The sequence below is a fragment of the Dendrobates tinctorius genome, unplaced genomic scaffold (assembly GCF_039654945.1).
Source record: "Dendrobates tinctorius isolate UK_male_01 unplaced genomic scaffold, ASM3965494v1 ptg000130l, whole genome shotgun sequence".
Lineage (NCBI taxonomy): Eukaryota > Metazoa > Chordata > Amphibia > Anura > Dendrobatidae > Dendrobates > Dendrobates tinctorius.
This window is the reverse complement of record NW_027361798.1, coordinates 2238703-2262458: the sequence shown is the minus strand read 5'-3', so window position 1 is coordinate 2262458 and position 23756 is coordinate 2238703. Positions and strand designations below refer to the sequence as shown.

Below are 23756 nucleotides of genomic sequence, written 5' to 3'. Positions count from 1 at the left end.
AGCACTAGCACCACTGCTGTCGGGTGGAATGGAAAACATGATGGACTGCTCCAGTGTGTCTTGGTACTCCCGCAGTTTACGCTCCCGGTTCAACGTTGGTATGAGGTTGGTATGAGGTTGTCCCGGTTGCGAGGATCTAGGAGGGTGTACACCCAATAATCAGCCGTGTAGAGAATGTGGGCGATGCTGCGGTCGTTTCTCAGGCACTGCAGCATGAAATCAACCATCTGCTGCAGACTCCCAACTGCCAAAGAACCGCTGTCCCCTGCTTGAGGCGTGATCTCTGCCTGCCCTGCATCACCCCACCCTCGCTGTACATACTGACTAGAGCTTTGTGTACCTCCCTCCTCTGGAGAGATGTCTTCCTCCTCCATCGACTCCTCATCCTCCTCACAAAGTGTCCCCTGCCTAGGCCTTTGTGAGGAACCACGTAGCGCAGATTGTCCAGAAGCAGATGGTAGAGTTGAGCGACTTTTGTTTTTTTAGGGTCGAATTTCGTTTCATGAAACCCGACTTTTCCAAAAGTCGGGTCGAGCAAAATCGGCCGACTATAGGGAAAAGTCGGGGGTCCGACCGAAACACGAAACCCAATGTAAGTCAATGGGGAATTAAAATCGGCAGTGAGAGGAGGACAGGAAATACACCTACAGTGGCCATTTGAATGCCAAAAGCATCAATTCTTATTACTTAAGCTTGTCAACCTTAATTTACTTCATAATGCTAGTTACGTACTGAAAAATGGGGGTTATTTGGCTACAGTTGTGGGGGGGTAGGGCTGGCTCCAGGTTTTCGTGGGCCGAGGGCCAAAGAGCGCCACTTTAACACATACCACAACTCATGATGCTCCGATACGGCAGAGAAATAGCGGTATAGTACAACGAAAAATACTTCACTTCTTACATCTCATGACTGATATCCATTTTAAATTCTCCAATACCTCCAAAAACGAACAGTATATAACTCCATACAGTATTATGGCCAGCGCTTAGTGCGCTATACAGAGTAATGAGGCCCATATATTTCTCCATATGGAATCATTGATCCCATATAATGTTTTAAACCGTATATGATGAGCTCCACATAATGCTATAGTATATGTTGGTCCCAATGGATGAAGCTCCACTGTCTTATGGGCCCAAATAATGCTCCATATATAATGGGCCCCATTTCTACTGCTCTAGTGTATAATGGGCCCTGTAAATGCTGCTCCAGTGTCTGATGTCCACCTTTGGAATGCTCCAGTGTATGGTGGGCCCCATATATCATTCACCAGAGTATAGTGCTCCCCAAAAATTGCTGTCCCAACATTGAAAACAATTAAATAAGTCTCCTCGCTAGGGAATCCCAGCACGACTCTGAACTCCTTGTCGTCCCCATCTTCCATCTCACTGCACTTGGCTGTTTAGGCCCTCCCACAGGCAGAGACACTTTTGCGTACTATGCGGTGCCCTGTGCCAATGCCATCGCCCATGAGTATGCCACCCCCACCTGCTCAAGTAACCTGTACTTTCATCTGCACCTTCCTCTTTGTCACCGTGTAAGGTGGTATAGTATGCGGGAAGGGGAACCTGAGTTTCCTCTGGGTCAGATTCTGGCAGTGTAGAGTGCGAGGGGAATCTAGTGGTCTGGGTCAATGTACCAGCAGCATCATCCAGCAGTGGCTGGGCCTCAGTGCACTTGTGGCATCCCCAAGAGTACGGTCGCCACTGTGGCATTACCTTCCTCCTAGCGAGTGTGTTGTCAAGCTTGGGAGCAACGAAGGATCTCTCTAGCAGTGAAACCAACACACAACACATTTCCCACTCCAGGCTAGCAGGGAGACCTCTGAACCTGACTGCTGAGGAGCTGCTCTCTGTGGTCAGGAGGAGGTAAGTTAGGGCACTTTGTGCAGGGAAGGGGAAGTGTGTGGACGTGAGAAGGGGAGCTGGAGGATGAGCAGAGTTAAGGCTCACTCCTAGCTGGAGCGCATGGTCCCAATTCCGGTCTCCGAGTTTGTAGGGACACTGACGTTCCTGCAGCAGAAACCGGGGGAAGTAACAGCTATAAATGCTCTGTACCCAACTAAGGCTCGGAGGCCCCAGCATCGACGTGTGGGAGCCAGAAGGAAAAGGCTACAGCTGTCTGCCATACAAGTAATGTCTGAGGAACATCTGTTAGACAGGAGGCGCTTCAGTGAACCACGGTCCTGTGAGTGCTTCCCCCACAAGCGCTAGAAAAGAGACGTTCAGGAAGGTACATGTTGGCGGAGTGTTGGAAGGGAGCTTTCCATTTTGGTCCCGGAGGTTGGCTGAGGTCCTGACCCGGAGGACACAGCACGGAGGCAGGCATCTGTGTAACCTGCAGACTGTGAGTAAAGCTTTGGAACTGCACGCTCTGGTGTCCTACAGTTATTCCAGCACCGCTACATCTGGGTACCAGCACCTACACCGCCTGTGCCTTTCCCCCATCACTACATCTACACTTCCCTGGGACTCCAGCTCCACCTGTGGGGAGCTTCACCATCTTTGCTGCACAACACCATCAGTCCCAGAGGATCTGCATGCAGCGTCCGCCTAACATCTATGTTGCCGAACACCACAGGCGGCGTCAAACTATCTATATAAACTCTTTACCATTATACCACGCCATTTACATGGGCGCCCAGGGCCACCGTCCGGGTCACCGCTGCTGTGACACATCCCACTGACACCAGCCCGGTACCGAGTACCCCACAGCCCTGGGAGGGCGACCCATATGCCGACTGCTGATTGGGCGGCGTTATTCCCACGAACCTCCAAACAGCGTCCATGAAGGCAAAGTTTTTGGTTTCCGAGGGCAGTATGATTGCAAAGCAGAACCTTAAAGGAATGTCCAAAAGGGCACCACCAGGAGTGGAGCCTGTGGCTTAATTGGACTCCACCTGGGAAACCACAACCACGCCACCTAAAGAAAAGATGCACAGTTTGAAAGCTTTGTCGATTCTGTGTGTGGTGTGGTATGTGTGTTTGTAGTTGTGCTAGCGATTTCTCAGCTTTATTCCGTTAACAACCCAGACTCCTGCATGCCCCCGCAGTACGCGTCAAGCTTACTAGAGGGATAAGCGAGGCTCTGGCACGTGAGATCGAGCAATAACAGGTCTAGCATTCCCGTACATGTCCAGGGCTGCATGCACGCTACACTGAAAGGACCAGCTTTTGACATTTACAGGTGCATATAACCTGCTGAACCCCGTTAGTGATGGGGATCTTGGATTCAGATTATTCCCCGCGAACGAATGATGATTTCCCAGTAAGTTCAGGTCAACCGTAATTCCGGAGTTAGGCCTAACCGTCATTCCTGAAAAAATTACGTGTCCAAACCACAGGTGCTGTAGCTTGCTTAACAGCTCGGCAGCCGTTCTCAGGCCCAGTATGGATTCATCAACATTGTAGAAAGTTGATAAAGGGTACAGTTTCACTGGATAACACGTATATATGTAGCCTAGTTTACACATTAAAAATATATGTCTATAGATCAGGAGGCAGACTCAGATGTTCTCAGGCCCAGTATGGATTTGACCAGATTGTACAAAGTTGAGAAAGGGTACTTTATCACTGGATAGCATAGTTTAAACATGTAAAATCTCCATGTTCTCAATATGGATTACACAGCAATCTAAAAAGTGGAAAAGAGGAAATGCATTTGAGGCATACACAACTATATACTTTTGGTGTTATTTTTAAATCTTCATATATATTTCTGTCTCAGTAAGACAGTCCAGCCTCTCCGCAATAGGAAATGAGATGCATACAATTACTGACATAAAGGCTAGTGATTGCAGAAATCTAGGAATTACTATTCACGGGAACAACTTCCATCACAATTCTCATAGGCGATGCTGACCCTCAATTAATTTGTGTGTTGAGACAGTGAAAACATTTTTTTGTGAATAAAGTCTTGCTGTATCGCACTTCCGTTGATTCCATCACTGTTACTCATCTCAATCAAATTTTTATCACAGGGAGCGATGTAAACATGGTGCTCACTGGCTATCATGATCTGTCACGTAACTTTGGAGTGCAAAAGACAGAAGCCACAGGCCGTAGGTGATTCTATTTGATTGGCATGAGAGGGCACATTTTAAAATGTGCGCCGGAATGTCACACGTTTGTGAGTAGGAAAACTGTGAAAGCTGATGATAAACCACCACTGCATGTCATTGTGAGTCAACATCCATAAGAAATGGAAGCCATTGATCATCTGGAGCTAGAGCCCGGCCAGCAGAACAGGGCATAGCTACATCTTAACCATCATCTTTCAGTTCAATCAATTTGTAGAGGCACTCCCAGTGAAGGATTTGACAGCCCAGACTACACAGCGTATGAGCAGGGAGAGGTAAACATTGCAAATGCTGGGGCCCTGCCCAAGCAAGGGGGGCCCACTCGTGGGCGTCGGTACTGGCACTGGGCCCCTCATAGTACGGCGGTGTGTCTGATGGCGGGTGTGCACCACCACCGTCAGAGACACTTGATTGCACTATGAGGGACCCTGTGCCAGTGCCCGCGCCCAAGAGTCGGCCTACCCACCTGTCCAGGGCAACGGCACTAGCACGGTTTCGTGCGCTAGGTGGTGACCCTGGCCATGGGGGGGGGGCAGCCCAGTTAGGTCGGTTTACAAAGTGGCATATGTTGATGTGGGACATTCAGCTGCTGCAAAAGGCGAAATAGGTCAAGTTCGTGGAATAGGAGGAGGACCAAAGCAAGCCATTTTTATGGCAACCTATGTGTCATCAAGGGAAGGTGGGACAAAATCCTTGGAAACCCATGCATGGTTCATTTTAATGAAGGTTAGATCATCCACATTTTGGGTTGACAGACGGGTCCTTTTTTCTGTCAGGATTGATCCAGCTGCACTGAAGACTCTTTCCGATAGCACACTTGCAGCTGGGCAAGCGAGCTCCTGTAAGGCATATTGGGCCAATTCAGGCCAGGTGTCCAGTTTAGCGGCCCAATAGTCAAAGGGGAATGACCTGTGCGGGAGAACATCGATATGGGAGCAAAAGTAGTTTGTAACCATAGTTGACAAGTGCTGTCTCCTGTCACTTTCCATCGATGCAGTATTACCAGTTGTGTGAGCGGTACTTGAAAAATCAGTCCACAACATTGTCATGAAACCCCTGTCTCCAACGCCACTTCTGCTGTGTGCACCATGAACACCTCTGCCAAGCTGCCCCCGGCCCGTACGGCTCGTGTGAGAACCATCACCGCTGCTGTGTGCTGGGAATGCCTCAACCAACCGCTTTACCAGAGTTGCTTGTTTATTAGCCAATATTAGGTTAAGGTTCTCTTGTGGCATGATGTTTTGTAATTTGCCTTTATAGCGTGGCTCCAGGATGCTGGCCAACCAGTAGTCGTCATTGTTCATCATTTTGGCAATGCGGGGGTCCCTTTTTAGGATCTGCAAAGCATAATCTGACATGTGGGCCAATGTTCCCGGTGTCAATGATGCACTGCGAGTGCTGGTTGGAGGAGCACTTTCTGGCAAATCCACATCCCTCCAGTCACGTACAAACCCTGTACCAGACCTTGCCACGCCAACATTTTCACTTGCCCCATGAGATGCATCCTCCTCCCCTAAGTAATCATCCCCATCATCATCCTCCTCCTCCTCTTCTTCCTCCACCTCGTCCAGGAGAGGTCCCTGAGCAGACAATGGCTGAATGTCATCAAGGATTCCCTCCTCCTCTTCCACCTCGTCAACATTGGCTGCAGACGCCTGCTCCTTAAGGTGCGTCAAAGTTTGCATGAGCAGACGCATAAGTGGGATGCTCATGCTTAGGATGGCATCGTCTGCGCTTACCAGCCGTGTGCATTCCTCAAAACACTGAAGGACTTTACAGATGTCTTTCAGCTTCGACCACTGCACACCTGTCAACTCCATGTCTGCTCTCAAAGTGCCTGGCCGTGTATCCTCCCACAAATGCATTATGGCCTGTCTCTGTTCGCACAGCCGCTCAACCATGTGCAGGGTGGAGTTCCACTTTGTTGCAATGTCGATAATGAGGTGGTGGTTGGGAAGGTGGAGCAATCGCTGCAGCTTCTGCATACGAATGGAGTGTACAGGCGACCGGCGGATGTGCACGCACAGTCTTCGCACCTTCTGGAGCAAGGCTGTTAACTCCGGATAATTGTTGAGGAAGCACTGCACCACCAGGTTCAAGGTGTGAGCCAAGCAAGGTATGTGGCTGAGTTTTGAAAGGGCTATGGCTGCCACAAAATTACGGCCGTTATCACTAACTACCTTGCCTACCTCAAGATGTATACTGCCCAGCCATGACTCAGTTTGTTGCTGAAAGTACTCGGCCAGCACCTCCGCGGTGTGTCTGTCGCCCAAACACATCATCTGCAACACAGCCTGCTGACGCTTTCCACTAGCTGCTCGATAGGGGGACACCTCATGTGCAACAGTGGCAGCTGCAGATGGAGTGCTCGTACGACTGCGCTCTGTGGACGAGCTTTCGCTTCTGGAGGAGGAGGAGGAGGGTCGAACGCCTACAGCCAACTGTTTCCTATACCGTGGGCTAGGCAGCACTGTCCCACCACCGCTGTCCCCTGTGGACCCTGCATCCACCACATTAACCCAGTGCGCAGTGATGGACAAGTAACGGCCCTGGCCATGCCAACTGGACCATGCATCTGTTGTGAGGTGCACATTTCCACTCACTGACTGCTTGAGTGCATGGATAATGCGGTCTTTCACATGATCGTGGAGGGCTGGGATGGCTTTGCGAGAGAAGATGTGGCGACTGGGTAGGTCATAGCGTGGTACTGCATAGGCCATGAGTTCGCGGAAAGCTGCGCTTTCCACCAACCGATAGGGCATCATCTCTAACGAGATTAGTTTGGAAATGTGGGCGTTCAAACCCAGTGTACTCGGATGAGAGACTGAGTACTTTCTTGACCTACTCATAGTCTCTGGGAGGGTGAGCTGGACTTGAGAGCTGCACATGGTGGAACTAGCGGTGGACAGGGCGGACTGAGAGAGGGTTGATGATGGTGATGGAGTTGGTGTTCTTTCTGATGGCCTAGATTCAGTCTTTCGTTGATATAACAGTGGGATTCCCTGACTGCTTTGGCCTTGCAACGACACCTCAACATTTGCTTCTGTGCTAACCGGTGGGCTTACAGTGGGGAAAACAATGTAGCGTTGCTGACTACCGTCTTTGTGATCAGTTGCACATGTGGTACTTGAGGTTTGGTGTTGTGTCCACGCTTGCAAGTGCATGCTGGTTAAATGTCTAAGCATGCAACTGGTATTCAAATTTTTCAGATTTTTCCCTCGGCTAAAGGTCTTTGCGCACTTCTTACAGATAACCTTGGCCTGATCATGAGGATTTTGTTCAAAAAGTGCCACACTGCACTCTTCCTACTTTGGAAGACATTTTGCGGCCTAGCACGCTGTGCTATTTTGACCCTCTGGACAAGCTGTCCAGCAACTCTTTTGATTTTTGGAACCTTTCTTTGGAGTGCTCCGGGCCTGCCAGATAACAGCTGTTGCGATGTCGATGTCTGCTGTGGATGCTCCTCCTCCTCATCTGAGCTATTGGAAGCAGCACCCTCTTCCCCCAATGGATGCCATCTGGGTCAACAACTGGGTCATCCATCACCTCCTCTTCAATGTCATGTGCACCTTCCTCTGTGTCACCGTGTATGGTGGTATAGTATGCGGGAAGGGGCACCTGAGTCTCATCAGGGTCAGAATCTGGCTCTGTACACTGCGAGGACAATGTAGTGCTCTGAGTGAATGTACCAGCAGAATCATCTATCAGTGGCTGTGCATCAGTGCACTCCATGTCAGATTCATCTTGGCCTGGGTAACTCACCATTTCACTTGATAACCCAGGCATGGTATGTGAAAACAGCTCCATGGAGTAATCAGTAGTATGGCCTGCGTCATCCTTCAATCTTGGTTGGGGTGAAGGACACAAGGAAAGGTGTGGTTCATGAACATGAGCCTCCAATGACGACTCAGTGCTTTTATTTTTTACAACTTCAGAAGAGGAGGCGATAGAGCTGGAGGATGAGTCAGCAATGTAAGCCAAAACTTTTTCCTGAAGCTCTGGCTTTAAAAGCGGCTTGCCAACTCCTAGAAAACTAAGCCTTCAAGGCCTTGCATAGCCAGATGATGATGCAGGCTCAACACCTCCGGCATTCGGTCCTATTTTGCTTTTGCCACTACCATCAGATCCACCACCAACACCATCATTACCAGCTGGCAACCCCCGCCCAATTCCACGGCCTCTTCCACCAGCCTTCCTCATTTTTGGTAAAAAAGTACACAAAATCCCACAAACTATATAGTAATGTAAAACAAGGTACAAGGTGTCTATAGGACAGGGGAGATGTAGAATTTCTGAACACACTTGTGGACACTGTTGGATTGAGTGAGGCCTAGTGAATATCACACCGCTATGTCACAGGCTCAATGTCGTAGGTGTGAAAAATGAAAACACATAAAGAAAAAAAGTATATGCACACAAATAGGGATCACCACAAGGATATGATAATCAAAAAATATCAATTTTATTAATGGACACAACAAACAGACACTTTGTTTAAAAACAATTAAAAAGTCTGAACAACCAGACACTGATAACAAAACAAAGACAATGGGTCATTTTGATAAATAGTTAAATACTATGGGTCCCAAGGCCAACCATTCAGTATAATGCCAGGTATCTGTTAGTTACCATAACCTAGGGTCTATCAAATCAATTGTAATGACAATCATGACCTTGGATCAAAAATACCATATTATCAATAACTACTATGGTTACATAGAGATTCTACATATGCCATAAATAGAAAATTGAATACTTATCATGTTGCCAACACAAATAAACATACATTAACAAGTCCCTTTCCCTAGCATGATATCACCTGGTTTCTGAGGATGAACAAGCTACCGGGTAGGTAACATGGGAACCCCAAACCCACACGTATCGACACAGCGATGTGTCTTTCTCAAGGTCAGTGTAATGTTCTGTTGAGATCCTTCATATATACCTATCCAATTAGTAATCACTCTTACCAGCTGAGTTTCAAGTGGGGAAAAAAAAAAAAAAAGAAAAAAGGTGGATCAGTGCTGAGTTTAATGAGGCAGCGTCCTGCTCCCGTCAGTGCGCAGCGCCTGTATTAACTGACAGAAGTACCATGGAGTTGCCCTTACTAAGCATCTATTTCCACTGCGCACGCGCCCAAATGTTTTGCCAAGAGGTCAGTACTTCCTCCTCTACTCAGTACTGAATCAGTAAAGATACGCAAGCACAATGATCTCCAATACACAGGCGCCTGCAGCGGCAAGAGAAAAAAAAAAAAAAAAAATCTCAAGCAGCGTGCGAGCGCCCAGGAAGGATCCTTCCCCTCAAGGAGACCTCAGGCCGATGAAAAATGCGACTTTATCTGTGCACTCAATATCACGGCGCCCATGTTTAATAGCGCAATCGTCCTTGCTAAGAGCACCATAGGGATATAGAGAAGATCATATGTCACATCAGTACATCCAAGCACAGGCACCAAAACTTAATGCGCTAAAAGCGCTACCATAAGGTGACGCATAGTGTGAATAAGGTGTGAAAAATGTCACTATAGGACAGGGGAGATGTAGAATTTCTGAACACACTTGTGGACACTGTTGGATTGTGTGAGGCCCAGTGAATATCACACCGCTATGTCACAGGCAGAAATTGGCTAGTGTATGACAAACTACAAGGTGTATATAGAATTGGGCAGAATAGGAATCTCCCTAGAGTGGAGGTCTGTAAGAACGGAACATGTCCTCGACTGTGGCCGTGATAACAGCCGTTACACGGTACTGAGAGAGGAGCGTGCACGTACACCGCTGTCCGGTGTCTGTAAAATTGTCAAGCTCCGTGTTTTTGTATACGGACTGACACACGCTGTCTCTCTATAGTTTTGAATGTGATCAAACAGCAAATATACTTAACTGTTCGAAAAACATACAAAACTAGAAGGTGGAGGTCTGTAAGAACGGAACATGTCCTCGACTTATTCTTACAGAGTCACACACAGATAGCTTCACTGTGGCCGTGATAACAGCCGTTACACGGTACTGTGTGAGGAGCGTACACCGCTGTATGGTGTGAATAAATGCACGCTCAGTACCTCAGCAGGACAGAAAAAAAAATTTGGATTGCTTTTAAAAAAGCAGTTTGCAGAGCAGTGGGAAAACAGCAATGCAGCTATCAGGAAGCCTTATAAGGCAGCCTAACAACCAACACAGCTGATCCAGCAAAATATAGCCTCCACTTGCACTGCACACTCAGTGACTGGTGTGTTGTGCAGGCAAAATCGCTAGCAGCAGAAGCAGTTTTTGGTGTCTTCTTCCCTGCCTAACGCTCTCCCTACAGAATCAGCAGCAGCAGCTCTCCCTATTCTGAGATCAGCATGAGTAACATGGCGGTCGGTGTGCACGCCCTTTTATACCCCCTGTGACGCCCCCCCAAAGCAAGCCAATCACTTGCATGCCCTTCTCAAAGATGGTGGTGACCCCTGCCTATGTCATCACGTTGCCCACAGTGTCCGTGGATCCTGATTGGCTGAAAAAGGGCGGAAAACAAACTTTTGAAACGCAACTTTGACGCTAAAGTCGCCGAGCTCGTGGCTGACCTCACCCTAGGGTCGGGTTTCATTTCATGAAACCCGACTTTACCAAAAGTCGGCGACTTTTGAAATTTTTAGACCCGTTTTGCTCAACTCTAGCAGATGGCATTTGGGACTCCTCATCCTCCACCTCTTCCAAAACCTCATCCCTTAGTGCTTGCAGTGTTTTTTGAAGCAGGCACATAAGGGGGACAGTCATGCTGACTAGTGCATCATCTGCACTCGCCATCCACGTGGAATCATCGAAGGCACGCAAAACTAGGCATATTTCCTTCATAGAGGCCCACTCAGTGGTGCTGAAGTGTGACCGGCGCCAGGGCCGGATTAAGGTTGGTGGGGGCCCCTGGGCAGAAAATCTGGTGGGGGCCCCCATATCATTAACATTTTAGCCATAACAGTAGAGCGCGAACTGTAGCACTTAGATGTACAATCTAATCTTATCCTCTTGTTCTGCCACATTTCCACCACCACCATCATTGCATTCTCACCCACCACCCCATCATTGCCCTCTCGACCATCACCCCATCATTGTCTTCTCCCCATCACTGCCTTCTCCATCACCCCATCACTGCTTTCTCCCCATCACTCCCATCATTGCCTGCTCCATCACCCCATCACTCCCATCATTGTCTGCTCCATCACCCCCATCATTGCCTGCTCCATCACGCCATCACTCCCATCATTGCCTTCTCCATCACCCCATCACTGCGTTCTCCATCACCCCATCACTGCCTTCCCCCATCACTCCCATCATTGCCTGCTCCATCACTCCCATCATTGCCTGCTCCATCACCCCATCATTGCCTGCTCCATCACCCCATCATTGCCTGCTCCATCACCCCCATCATTGTCTGCTCCATCACCCCATCATTGTCTGCTCCATCACCCCATAATTGCCTGCTCCATCACCCCATCACTCCCATCATTGCCTTCTCCATCACCCCATCACTGCGTTCTCCATCACCCCATCACTGCCTTCCCCCATCACTCCCATCATTGCCTGCTCCATCACTCCCATCATTGCCTGCTCCATCACCCCATCATTGCCTGCTCCATCACCCCCATCATTGCCTGCTCCATCACCCCATCACTGCCTGCTCCATCACCCCCATCACTGCCTGCTCCATCACCTCCATCATTGCCTGCTCCATCACCCCATAACTCCCATCATTGTCTGCTCCATCACCCCATCACTGCCTGCTCCATCACTCCCATAATTGTCTGCTCCATCACCCCATCATTGCCTGCTCCATCACCCCCATCACTCCCCTCATTGCCTGCTCCATCACCCCATCACTGCCTTCTCCATCACCCCCATCATTGTCTGCTCCATCACCCCATCACTGCCTGCTCCATCACCCCCATCATTGCCTGCTCCATCACCCCATCACTGCCTTCTCCATCACCCCCATCATTGTCTGCTCCATCACCCCATCACTGCCTGCTCCATCACCCCATCACTGCCTGCTCCATCACCCGGCCCCATCACTGCCTGCTCCATCACCCCCATCATTGCCTGCTCCTTCACCCCATCACTGCCTTCTAGACCATCACTCCCATGTCCCATCACTGCCTCTGCCTGCTCCATCATACACACAGATATACACACACACAGACACAGACATACATACATACATACATACATACACTGATACACACATACATACACACACAAGACACCACCTCTCTCCTCTCACCTGTCCTCCGCAGCATCGCCAGCGCTTCTTCCCTCACACAGCAGCGGCCGCTGAATGATGACGTGTGAAAACAGGAAGCGCGGCCTCCGGGCAGGAAGCAGGACGGACCCTTGCCGGCCTCTCCGTTCCTGCTATTCACTGACGGCGTCTAATATTTATCCTCGCGCTGCGTTGGCGGTCGCTGCCCAGTGGTGGGGGCCCCCTTAGAAGCTCTTGTGGTGGGGGCCCCGGGGCTGAAGCCCCGCCTGCCCCTCCTATAATCCGGCCCTGACCGGCGCACAGTGCGACTTGTTTGCGCCTAATGCAGCTGGTACTCCATGACTGCTGCCTGCTGCTCACACAACTGCTCCAACATATGTAACGTTGAATTCCACCTGGTGGGTAGGTCACATATGATGCGATGTTCCGGAAGGTGTAATCGGCGCTGCAGAGCAGCAAGGCGCGATCTTGCCGTGCTGGAACGCTGCGAGTGAGCGCACTCTATGCGGACCTTGTGCAGCAGTGCATCAAGATCCGGATAGTCCCTCAAAAAGCTCTGCACGACCAAGTTCAGCACATGTGCCAGACATGGGATGTGAGTGAGGTTGCCTAGGCCAAGAGCTGCCACCAGATTTCGGCCATTGTCACACACTACCAAGACCGGCTGGAGATTCGCTGGCACAAACCACACGTCACTCTCCTGCTTGATGGCATTCCAGAGCTCCTGCGCTGTGTGGCTTCGATTCCCCAAAGAAATTAATTTGAGTACAGCCTGTTGACGTTTGGCCACGGCTGTGCTCATATCGGTTGTAACAGGCTCCTGCTGCGCTGTTTCTGAGGAACTTGAGTAGAATGAGGAGTCTATGTGTACGGACTGGATTCCTGCAATCCGTGGAGTTGACAGAACAACATTGACCCAATGGGCAGTGAGGGAAAGGTATCGCCCCTGTCCATGGTTACTGGTCCACGCATCGGTGGTCAGGTGGACCATGCTACTAACGGCGTTTAGTAGCGCATGTTTTATTTTTCCCTCCACATGTTTCAGCAGGGCAGGGACGGCTCGCCTGCTGAAATAAAAGCGGCTGGGCACGGTGTATTGTGGGACTGCCAATGCCATGAAGTCCCGGAAGGTGTCGGTCTCCACCAGCCTGAACGACAGCATTTCAAGTGCCAGTAGTTTGGCAATGCCAGCATTCAGAGCCTGTGCTCGGGGATGGTTTGCCGAGTATGGCCGCCTTTTCTCCCATGCCTGTGCTACCGATGGCTGACGAGTGGCCTGGGAGTGTGAGGATGACTGGGAACGTGGTGCTGTGGGTGGAATGTCACAGGGTCTCCGGACAACAGTGCCAAAGGTTCTTCCTTGGCGATCCTGTGAGGAAGCCGAACCAGCTGTGTGTGAGCTGGAGGAAGAGGCCCCAACACGAGCTGAAGAGGTGGTAGGTGGTGCTGTACGTTGGCCTACGTCTTCAGTGTGTCTGTGTAACTCCACCTCATGCTTGGTACGCACATGTTTCCACATATTAGTGGTATTGAGGTTGCTGACATTTTTCCCTCTTTTGACTCTCTGATGACACAGCTTGCATTTGACAAAGCAAATGTCATCTGCAACTGTGTCAAAAAAGGACCATGCACGGCGAGTCTTGGGAGAACCCATTTTGCCTTTTGAAAGAGGAATGCTCCTACCAGGTGCCGAAGTGGAGGCTACAGGCAACCAAATCTGCCCCCTCCCTCTGCCTCCTGTTTTGGCCGTTCGGGGAATCTCTTCCTCAGAGCTGCTCCCACCACCTTCCTGTTCCTCACGCCATGATGGGTCAAGGACCTCATCATCTACACTCCCCTCCTCAAACACTTGCTTCTCCTGGGTTGTCTCGCCAGCACCGTACGCACCAGAAAGTGGTAAATGAGTCTCATCATCTGATGCGTACTGAGGTGTGCTGACCATAGGCACTGGCCCACATGCCTCTTCAGATTCAGAGGGACAAAGAAGTTGCGCATCACTGCATACTCCCTCTTCTTCACTTTCTGGAATGCTGCTTGGCTGGCCCCCTCTTTCCAAGCCAACAGATTCAGAGAACAGAAGTAGAGACTGTGATGGCTCCTGTCCAGGGCTCTCTGACTGCCTGGGCACTTTGGCAGGTGGTGAAGAGACAGATGGTTGCTCTTCGGTGCTCTGGCCCTGAGAGGATGTGGAAGTCATTGAAGTCGTTGCGTTAGCTGCCATCCATCCGACAACGGCTTCAATTTGTTCCTCCCACAGCAGTGGGGTACGCTGAGGTCCTACAAAGCTGCGCATAAAGGACTGTTGCCTGCTAAAACTGGGGGCTGCTGATCCACTGGTGCCCGCAGCAGGCACATAATCCCCATGTCCTCTCCCTGCAGAATCCCCACGTCCTCTCCCTGCAGAATCCCCACGTCCTCTCCCTGCTGAAACTCCACGCCCACGTGCCTTACTCCCTGCCTTCTTCATCTTGCTAGACTGATAAAGATAGGCAGAAAAGTACAAAGGGGGGCCTTAGTGTGCTTATTCCTGAACAGCTGGTTACAGGTACAAGAAACACTAATTTTATGAAGTGTGTGTGTCGACTACACTTTAATGGGAGCTAATGTGGCCTACACAACTTTCAAATGTAGTGTTTGGTGAACTTTATTGTTTTTTTTTGTGAAAAAAAACTAAAAGAATGTGACCAAAGATTTGAAAGTGATAGTATCACCAACTTTTTGGAGCTATTACAATGCAGGCAGGTAACCTACAATGCAAAAGATGAGGCTCCAAAAAAATTGGGTAATACTAATCTGGCTGCAGCTGAAGGGCACAAGCCAGAAAAAAGGCTCCTCTATCTACTCCTATATAGTGTTTGCAACCAACCAATGTAGATGGATAGGGATGGATGCACACTAATAGGAGAAGAAAAAATGAGCTGCAATTAAAGAAAAATATGTGTGAGGCAGTGATGCATGCTGAGCGGCCTACAACCAGACGTAGCTGCAGGACACACTACTCAGCGTGAGCTGCACTCACACAGTCAGAGACCTCTCAGAAAGCCATAAACAGTGCAGCTAAGTGGGCACTAGCACTCAAAGGCTGTAGAAAGGCTCCGCTGTCTACTCATAGAGTGTTTGCAACCACCGTATATGGATACGGATGGATGCACACTAATAGGAGAAAAAATGAGCTGCAATAAAAGAAAAATATGTGTGAGGCAGTGACACGCTGAGCGGCCTACAACCAGACGTAGCTGCAGGACACACTACTCAGCGTGAGCTGCACTCACTCAGTCAGAGACCTCTCAGACAGCCATGAACAGTGCAGCTAAGTGGGCACTAGCACTGAAAGGCTGCAGAAAGGCTCCGCTGTCTACTACTAGTGTTTGCAACCAACGTATATGGATACGGATGGAAGCACACTAGATAGAATTTTTGAAAAATAAGCAGCTCAAAAAGAAAAATATGTATGAGGCAGCAGTGAGGCACGCTGGGCGGCCTACAACCAGACATGGCTGCAGGACCCACTCCACAGCGTGAGCTGCACTCACACAGCCCTTGCAGACAGCTGTGAACACTGCTGCTAGGGAAAAGCAAGCTACAGTGGTGGATTATGTAGCCTGGGTAAAGCACAATATGTTTTGTGGAATCGCTATTTCTAACTGTCCCTCACAGTCTTCAACAGCAGCCTGTCCCTAACTGAATTCACAGCAGAGTGACCAGAAATGGCGGCGGCGGTGGCTTTTATAGTGCATCCTGACGTCATTTCAGCAGCCAATCACAGCCATGCCAATAGTTAACATGCCTACATGCCTAACAGGATGTGCCCACACTTCTGAGGATTCCCATTGGCTGAATCAAAGCGAGCGGGCTGATAGCATTATGGGAACTTCCGATTCCGGTATCTGATATGAAAAAAGTATGGGAAGTCAGTATCGGAATTCCGATACAGCTAATATTGGCCAATACCTGATACTTGCGGTATCGGAATGCTCAACACTAGTCTTGACCCACTGAAAATATATGACTGGCATAATTAAGATTAAATGCTGTGTCATTGTAGACCATGTGCCAGGGTGGTCTCTCCCAGAATACAGCGGGCCAAGGACAAAGAACATGACCAGGCAATTTGTTGAGGAACTAGATTTACTAACAATGAAAACTGTGTTATCCCAGAGACAGCAACAAAGAAACATAGTTAATTAATACACATACCAAGCCAAGATCAGGTACGACTCCTGTGTTGCACACCTAGCCCAGATCAGCTAGGACCCCTGCGCTGCACACCTAGCCCCGATCAGCTAGGACCCCTGCGCTGCACACCTAGCCCGGATCAGCTAGGACCCCTGCGCTGCACACCTAGCCCCGATCAGCTAGGGCCCCTGCGCTGCACACCTAGCCCGGATCAGCTAGGACCCCTGCGCTGCACACCTAGCCCAGATCAGCTAGGACCCCTGCGCTGCACAACTAGCCCGGATCAGCTAGGACCCCTGCGCTGCACACCTAGCCCAGATCAGCTAGGACCCCTGCGCTGCACACCTAGCCCAGATCAGCTAGGGCCCCTGCGCTGCACACCTAGCCCAGATCAGCTAGGACCCCTGCGCTGCACACCTAGCCCAGATCAGCTAGGGCCCCTGCGCTGCACACCTAGCCCAGATCAGCTAGGACCCCTTCGCTGCACACCTAGCTCGGATCAGCTAGGACCCCTGCGCTGCACACCTAGCCCAGATCAGCTAGGGCCCCTGCGCTGCACACCTAGCCCGGATCAGCTAGGACCCCTGCGCTGCACACCTAGCCCAGATCAGCTAGGGCCCCTACGCTGCACACCTAGCCCAGATCAGCTAGGGCCCCTGTGCTGCACACCTAGCTCGGATCAGCTAGGACCCCTGCGCTGCACACCTAGCTCGGATCAGCTAGGACCCCTGCGCTGCACACCTAGCCCAGATCAGCTAGGGCCCCTGCGCTGCACACCTAGCCCGGATCAGCTAGGACCCCTGCGCTGCACACCTAGCCCAGATCAGCTAGGGCCCCTGCGCTGCACACCTAGCCCAGATCAGCTAGGGCCCCTGTGCTGCACATCTAGCTCGGATCAGCTAGGATCCCTGCGCTGCACACCAAGCCCGGATCAGCTAGGACCCCTGCGCTGCACACCTAGCCCCGATCAGCTAGGACCCCTGCGCTGCACACCTAGCCTGGATCAGCTAGGACCCCTGCGCTGCACACCTAGCCCCGATCAGCTAGGGCCCCTGCGCTGCACACCTAGCCCAGATCAGCTAGGACCCCTGCGCTGCACACCTAGCTCGGATCAGCTAGGACCCCTGCGCTGCACACCTAGCCCAGATCAGCTAGGGCCCCTGCGCTGCACACCTAGCCCGGATCAGCTAGGACGCCTGCGCTGCACACCTAGCCCAGATCAGCTAGGGCCCCTGCGCTGCACACCTAGCCCAGATCAGCTAGGACCCCTGCGCTGCACACCTAGCTCGGATCAGCTAGGACCCCTGCGCTGCACACCTAGCCCGGATCAGCTAGGACCCCTGCGCTGCACACCTAGCCCAGATCAGCTAGGGCCCCTACGCTGCACACCTAGCCCAGATCAGCTAGGGCCCCTGTGCTGCACACCTAGCTCGGAACAGCTAGGACCCCTGCGCTGCACACCTAGCTCGGATCAGCTAGGACCCCTGCGCTGCACACCTAGCCCAGATCAGCTAGGGCCCCTGCACTGCACACCTAGCCCGGATCAGCTAGGACCCCTGCGCTGCACACCTAGCCCAGATCAGCTAGGACCCCTGCACTGCACACCTAGCCCAGATCAGCTAGGGCCCCTGTGCTGCACACCTAGCCCGGATCAGCTAGGACCCCTGCGCTGCACACCTAGCCCCGATCAGCTAGGGCCCCTGCGCTGCACACCTAGCTCGGATCAGCTAGGACCCCTGCGCTGCACACCTAGCCCAGATCAGCTAGGACCCCTGCGCTGCACACCTAGCCTGGATCAGCTAGGACCCCTGCGCTGCACACCTAGCCCCGATCAGCTAGGGCCCCTGCGCTGCACACCTAGCCCCGATCAGCTAGGACCCCTGTGCTGCACACCTAGCCTGGATCAGCTAGGACCCCTGCGCTGCACACCTAGCCCAGATCAGCTAGGACCCCTGCGCTGCACACCTAGCCCAGATCAGCTAGGACCCCTGCGCTGCACACCTAGCCTGGATCAGCTAGGACCCCTGCGCTGCACACCTAGCCCAGATCAGCTAGGACCCCAGCGCTGCACGCCTAGCCCGGATCAGCTAGGACCCCTGCGCTGCACACCTAGCTCGGATCAGCTAGGACCCCTGCGCTGCACACCTAGCCCCGATCAGCTAGGACCCCTGCGCTGCACACCTAGCCCAGATCAGCTAGGACCCCTGCGCTGCACACCTAGCCTGGATCAGCTAGGACTCCTGCGCTGCACACCTAGCCCAGATCAGCTAGGACCCCTGCGCTGCACACCTAGCCCAGATCAGCTAGGACCCCTGCGCTGCACGCCTAGCTCGGATCAGCTAGGACCCCTGCGCTGCACACCTAGCCCCGATCAGCTAGGACCCCTGCGCTGCAGACCTAGCCCGGATCAGCTAGGACCCCTGCGCTGCACACCTAGCCTGGATCAGCTAGGACTCCTGCGCTGCACACCTAGCCCAGATCAGCTAGGACCCCTGCGCTGCACACCTAGCCCAGATCAGCTAGGACCCCTGCGCTGCACACCTAGCCCAGATCAGCTAGGATCCCTGCGCTGCACACCTAGCCCCGATCAGCTAGGGCCCCTGCGCTGCACACCTAGCCCGGATCAGCTAGGACCCCTGCGCTGCACAGCAATAGGCTCAGCATGTTCTATCAGATACACTATAGTTTGCCTGTCCTGTGGTTCTGCCTAATGAGGTAACTGAGAGTTACCCACAGCAGGGGTGTAATTAGATGGGTACAAGAGGCGGCCCTTGCAGCGGTGCAGCGCAGAGATTCATAAACTTAATTCTCTAAAATGTCAATTCTGTTCTGCCATCTATGCACAGGCTCACCCAGTGAGGGGAGGATCTAGGTGAGGGTCACACAGTCCTCTTATCAAACAATGTCTCTGAGAATTTAGGTTTGGCGCCAAACTCTCCCTAGGACCTTATAACACAAAACCGTTTAGCACAGCTATAAAGTGGTGGTGCAACAAGTAGGATCCTAGTCCGTAATCATATGAATATAGAAACTTGGCACACACAGTATGTATGATTTCCAGTGAAAAAATGATTTTTAATATACAGTACATACAGTATAGACGTTTCGGTCACATTGACCTTCATCACAGTACTGCAAAAAATAACAAATGAAATAATCAAAATAACAGAAGTATATACAATAATCAGAGTATCTGGGACACAAAGAAGGTTGCAGATGATGTCTGTAACATATCAGACATTAGTAGCTCATACACGAGTATATTTCAAAAAAGTTATGAAGGTCAATGTGACCGAAACGTCTATACTGTATGTACTGTATATTAAAAATCATTTTTTCACTGGAAATCATACATACTGTGTGTGCCAAGTTTCTATATTCAAACTCTCCCTAGCATCTGTGTGCACGCTCCCCCGGGATCCCTGCGGTGAGGCCTGAGCTCAGGACTTTCCGGCCGTTACACAGAAGTGGCTGTCTGATCGTCCGAACAGCCGTTTAGCTGGGAGACCGTGGAGTGGATCCTGGGCTAGTCACCTGGAGCGCAGCGTTTGCCTGACAGGCTGGCAGAAGGCCATTCACATCACAGCCGATGCTTTGGGTGGAATCTAACTCTGCATCCAGCCGTAGTCGTCTCCCCAACGTGATTCTTCCTCTCTGACCGGAATCACAGGGACAGCTGCATCTTTCCTCAGTAATCTGACCAGCTCCCAGCACCCGCTCTTCTCACCTGTGCTCCTGTCACATCTGTCTCTTACTAACTGCACTCCAAGATGGCCGTCTGCCACGCTCAGTCTTGCTTCAGTTTTCCAGCTGTCGCTGGGGGCGGCTCAGACTGATTCTCTTCCTGTGTGCCAGCTAACCTACAGGTGACAGTCGTATCTGCAAACCGCTGCCATCTAGTGGCTAAAACACCAATAACTGGGGGTGCACACAGCATGGGAGGTATTGGAGGGTTCATACAGACCACCTCGGGGTCTGCTGTTTGCACATAGTTTAGCAATACAGGTTTGGCGGGAAAGTAAGCATACTTTAAAGTTTTCTGATCAGGTCGGGGAGATTCAGATATGGGATTATCCTGAATTTTTGCATCTCCAGAATTTACAGGACCCAAGTTTCTGGAAACGAAATGGTATAACAGCGCTCAATCAGATCTTTGAAAATAAAATTTTATCATTTGAACAATTTCATATAAAATTTGGAATCCCTCATAGAGAGTTTTATAAATATCTGCAGCTGAGGCATTATTACTATTATTATAGCGCATTTATTCCATGGAGCTTTACATGTGAGGAGGGGTATACATAATACATACAGGTACAGTAATCTTAAACAATACAAGTCATAACTGGTCCAGGAGGAGAGAGGACCCTGCCCGCGAGGGCTCACAGTCTACAGCGGGATGGGTGAGGATACAGTAGGCGAGGGTAGAGCTGGTCGTGCAGCGGTTTGGTGGATCAGTGGTTACTGCAGGTTGTAGGCTTGTCGGAAGAGGTCGGTCTTCAGGTTCCTTTTGAAGGTTTCCATGGTAGGCCAGAGTCTGATATGTTGGGGTAGAGAGTTCCAGAGTAGGGGGGATGTTTGGGGGAAGTATAGCATGCGATTGTGGGAAGAGGAGATAAGAAGGGAGTAGAGAAGGAGATCTTGTGAGGATCTGAGGTTTTGTGCAGGTAAGTACCGGGAAACGAGGTCACAGATGTATGGAGGACTCAGGATGTGGATGGCTTTGTATGTCATGGTTAGGGTTTTGAACTGGAGTCTTTGGGTAATGGGGAGCCAGTGCAGGGATTGACAGAGGGGAGAGGCTGGGGAATAGCGGGGGGGGGGACAGGTGGATTAGTCGGGCAGCAGAGTTTAGAATAGGTTGGAGGGGTGCCAGATTGTTAGAGGGGAGGCCACAGAGCAGGAGGTTGCAGTAGTCAAGGCGCGAGATGATGAGGGCATGGACTAGGGTTTTTGCAGATTTTTGGTTGAGGAATTTACGGATCCATGAAATATTTTTGAGTTGAAGTACATGCCATAATGTACCAGTTCCACCTTCCTAGATTGCAAATATCTAGATATTCACTAATAGGAATATTGTCAACCCAAGGACCTACAGGTGTCCTCCCTGTTCACCTTTTTGTTAAATTCCAAAATTAGCTGTGGAGGATAAATGGAGGCACCTAATCCCCTCTATCATCGATGACCAGTGGAGTGACCGCATTGGAGGCGCCTACGACGGTGTCTCCAGTGGCAAATAGCAAATTAATTAAATTATATATGTTCCACCATTCCTATTTAACCACGAGTAGATTACATAAATACCGCAGAAGAGTAAATGATGAATGTCATAGATGCGGGGAGGTGGGAGCGGATTTTTGGCAACTCATATGGGATTGTAGAAATATAAGAAGATATTGGAAGGATGTGATTTTTACACTAGAAAGGATAATTGGGATACCAACTGAATGTAGTCCGGAGCTGTGTGTGTTGGGTGTTGTGAACTTAGTAATGTAGATTCACTACGATATTTCTCAGGGAGGTTCTGTTTATGGCTAGGAAGGCGATAGCGTTGAGGTGGATGGGGGACGGTCTCCTTAAGTCAATCAGTGGAAAAAAATGAGTGAACAATATAATTCCATATGAGAACATATTATACAGAAACAGAGGATGTCCACAGAAATTTCATAGAATGTGGGAAAGGTGGCGTGACTCACCCTTGACACACCTAGCCCCTGATGCCGTAATTTCCTCAACCGCGAGATATAATCCCTGAGATATCTCTTTTTCAGTGAATGAACGTGACGCTTTATGTGGACTCGGGAATATTGGCTTATTATAACCCGCATTGCTACAAACTCAGAACCCTGATAAAGAACCTCCTGGTTGGTGCAATGCTGCGGAGAATACATTATGTTTCATGGTCTATTTCACTTGTTTTGTTTGTTTACTTTGTCATTGAAAGTATGATTTTATAACTGATATATAACTAGTCGGTTGTTTTGCTGTCTTGTGCCTGAGCATGCTGGTGGTGGTCAGGCTGGTAATTGTGCTGCCCCTGGTGATGCTGGCATGTCAGATGTTGCAAATGGCATTTTTTGGGTTAACTGGACTATCTTTAAAAAAACTGCCAGACTCGGGAACTCCTAACCCTTGGCCTGACAACTTCAGCTATGTTTGTGCTCTGGGCAACAGTTGGCCACCTTATGTCTCTGGCCACCACACTGCCTCTGCGCTCCTGTCCTCTCTCTGTATGTCACCTTCCTAGATTCAATACAAAAATGGTGGGGGGAACAAGAGGCGCAATAGTGCCCTATCACTAGTGACACTAGAAGTATGAGCGGTATAATACAGTTCCACTCACCTATTCCAGTTGTGTAACCCACAACTGGCTTGAGAGCATATCACAGAATCAGCTGCTGCAGGACCTCCACCAACCACTCGCACGTGGAAAAACCTTCAGAAAGTTGTGGGAAGCAGGGTGTGTTGCAGTCCGCGCTGCCGAGATTCACAAATCACCTGGGATGCAAGATGTTGTACCAGTGTACTCCTTTATTTCCTCCTACGCGTTTCGGCGCCCTTCCTGGCACCTTCCTCAGGGATATTACATCAGCCATAGGAGCAGGGAATTTATAGCCCCTTACATTAGCAATTATGGGTGTGTTCTGTTTACATGTGATGTCATAATGGTCATCACTGGGGGAGGGGCCAACATTTTTGGCGGAATTTCACATAAATAGCATGATAAAACAAGAAAATGGTCCAAAACACTTGCTAAAATGTACATAAAAATCTTACAAACAGAATGATGTAAAAATTTCCATGAAAAATGCAGCAGAAACATTGCTAAAATATCCAGACTATCACTGCAGAAAAAATGCTTTATAAACCCATTGTCACCCGACTTTCAGGGTAGTAGAACCCATGTATTTGCTGGTTTCAGTGTTTTCTCTTGTGACTAATGTTGAGCGCCACCGTCTCACTGGTATCAGTGCCTGTGGATCGAAGGTTCTATAAACTGCTTTTTCATGACACTATCCTGTTAAATATATGGTCCTATGGTTGTTATAAAAGAATTGTTATGAAAAATTATCAAAGAAATATGTCAAAAATATTATTATTATGGTAACAAACAATCTTCTTTATTTTTGTTTTAGGAGGGGAGCAAAGAGTGGTACTGCTTTTAAAATAAACTTCATAAAATATAAACCAGATTATTCCTAAGATCAACTGCTTCTTAAAAGTTTTTATTTTTATTTTATTTTAATTATTTATTGTCAATAAA

At 50.0% G+C, this 23756-nt stretch overlaps 1 long non-coding RNA gene across 1 annotated transcript in view; it reads right to left on the bottom strand.

The window, feature by feature from the left end:
• Positions 1-23059, bottom strand: part of LOC141047918 (uncharacterized) — a 53563-nt gene extending 30504 nt beyond the window's left edge. Inside the window, exon 1 of the long non-coding RNA XR_012219926.1 lies at positions 22836-23059. This is a non-coding gene — a long non-coding RNA (uncharacterized lncRNA). The remainder of the gene's footprint in view (positions 1-22835) is intronic.
• Positions 23060-23756: the final 697 nt, after the last annotated feature.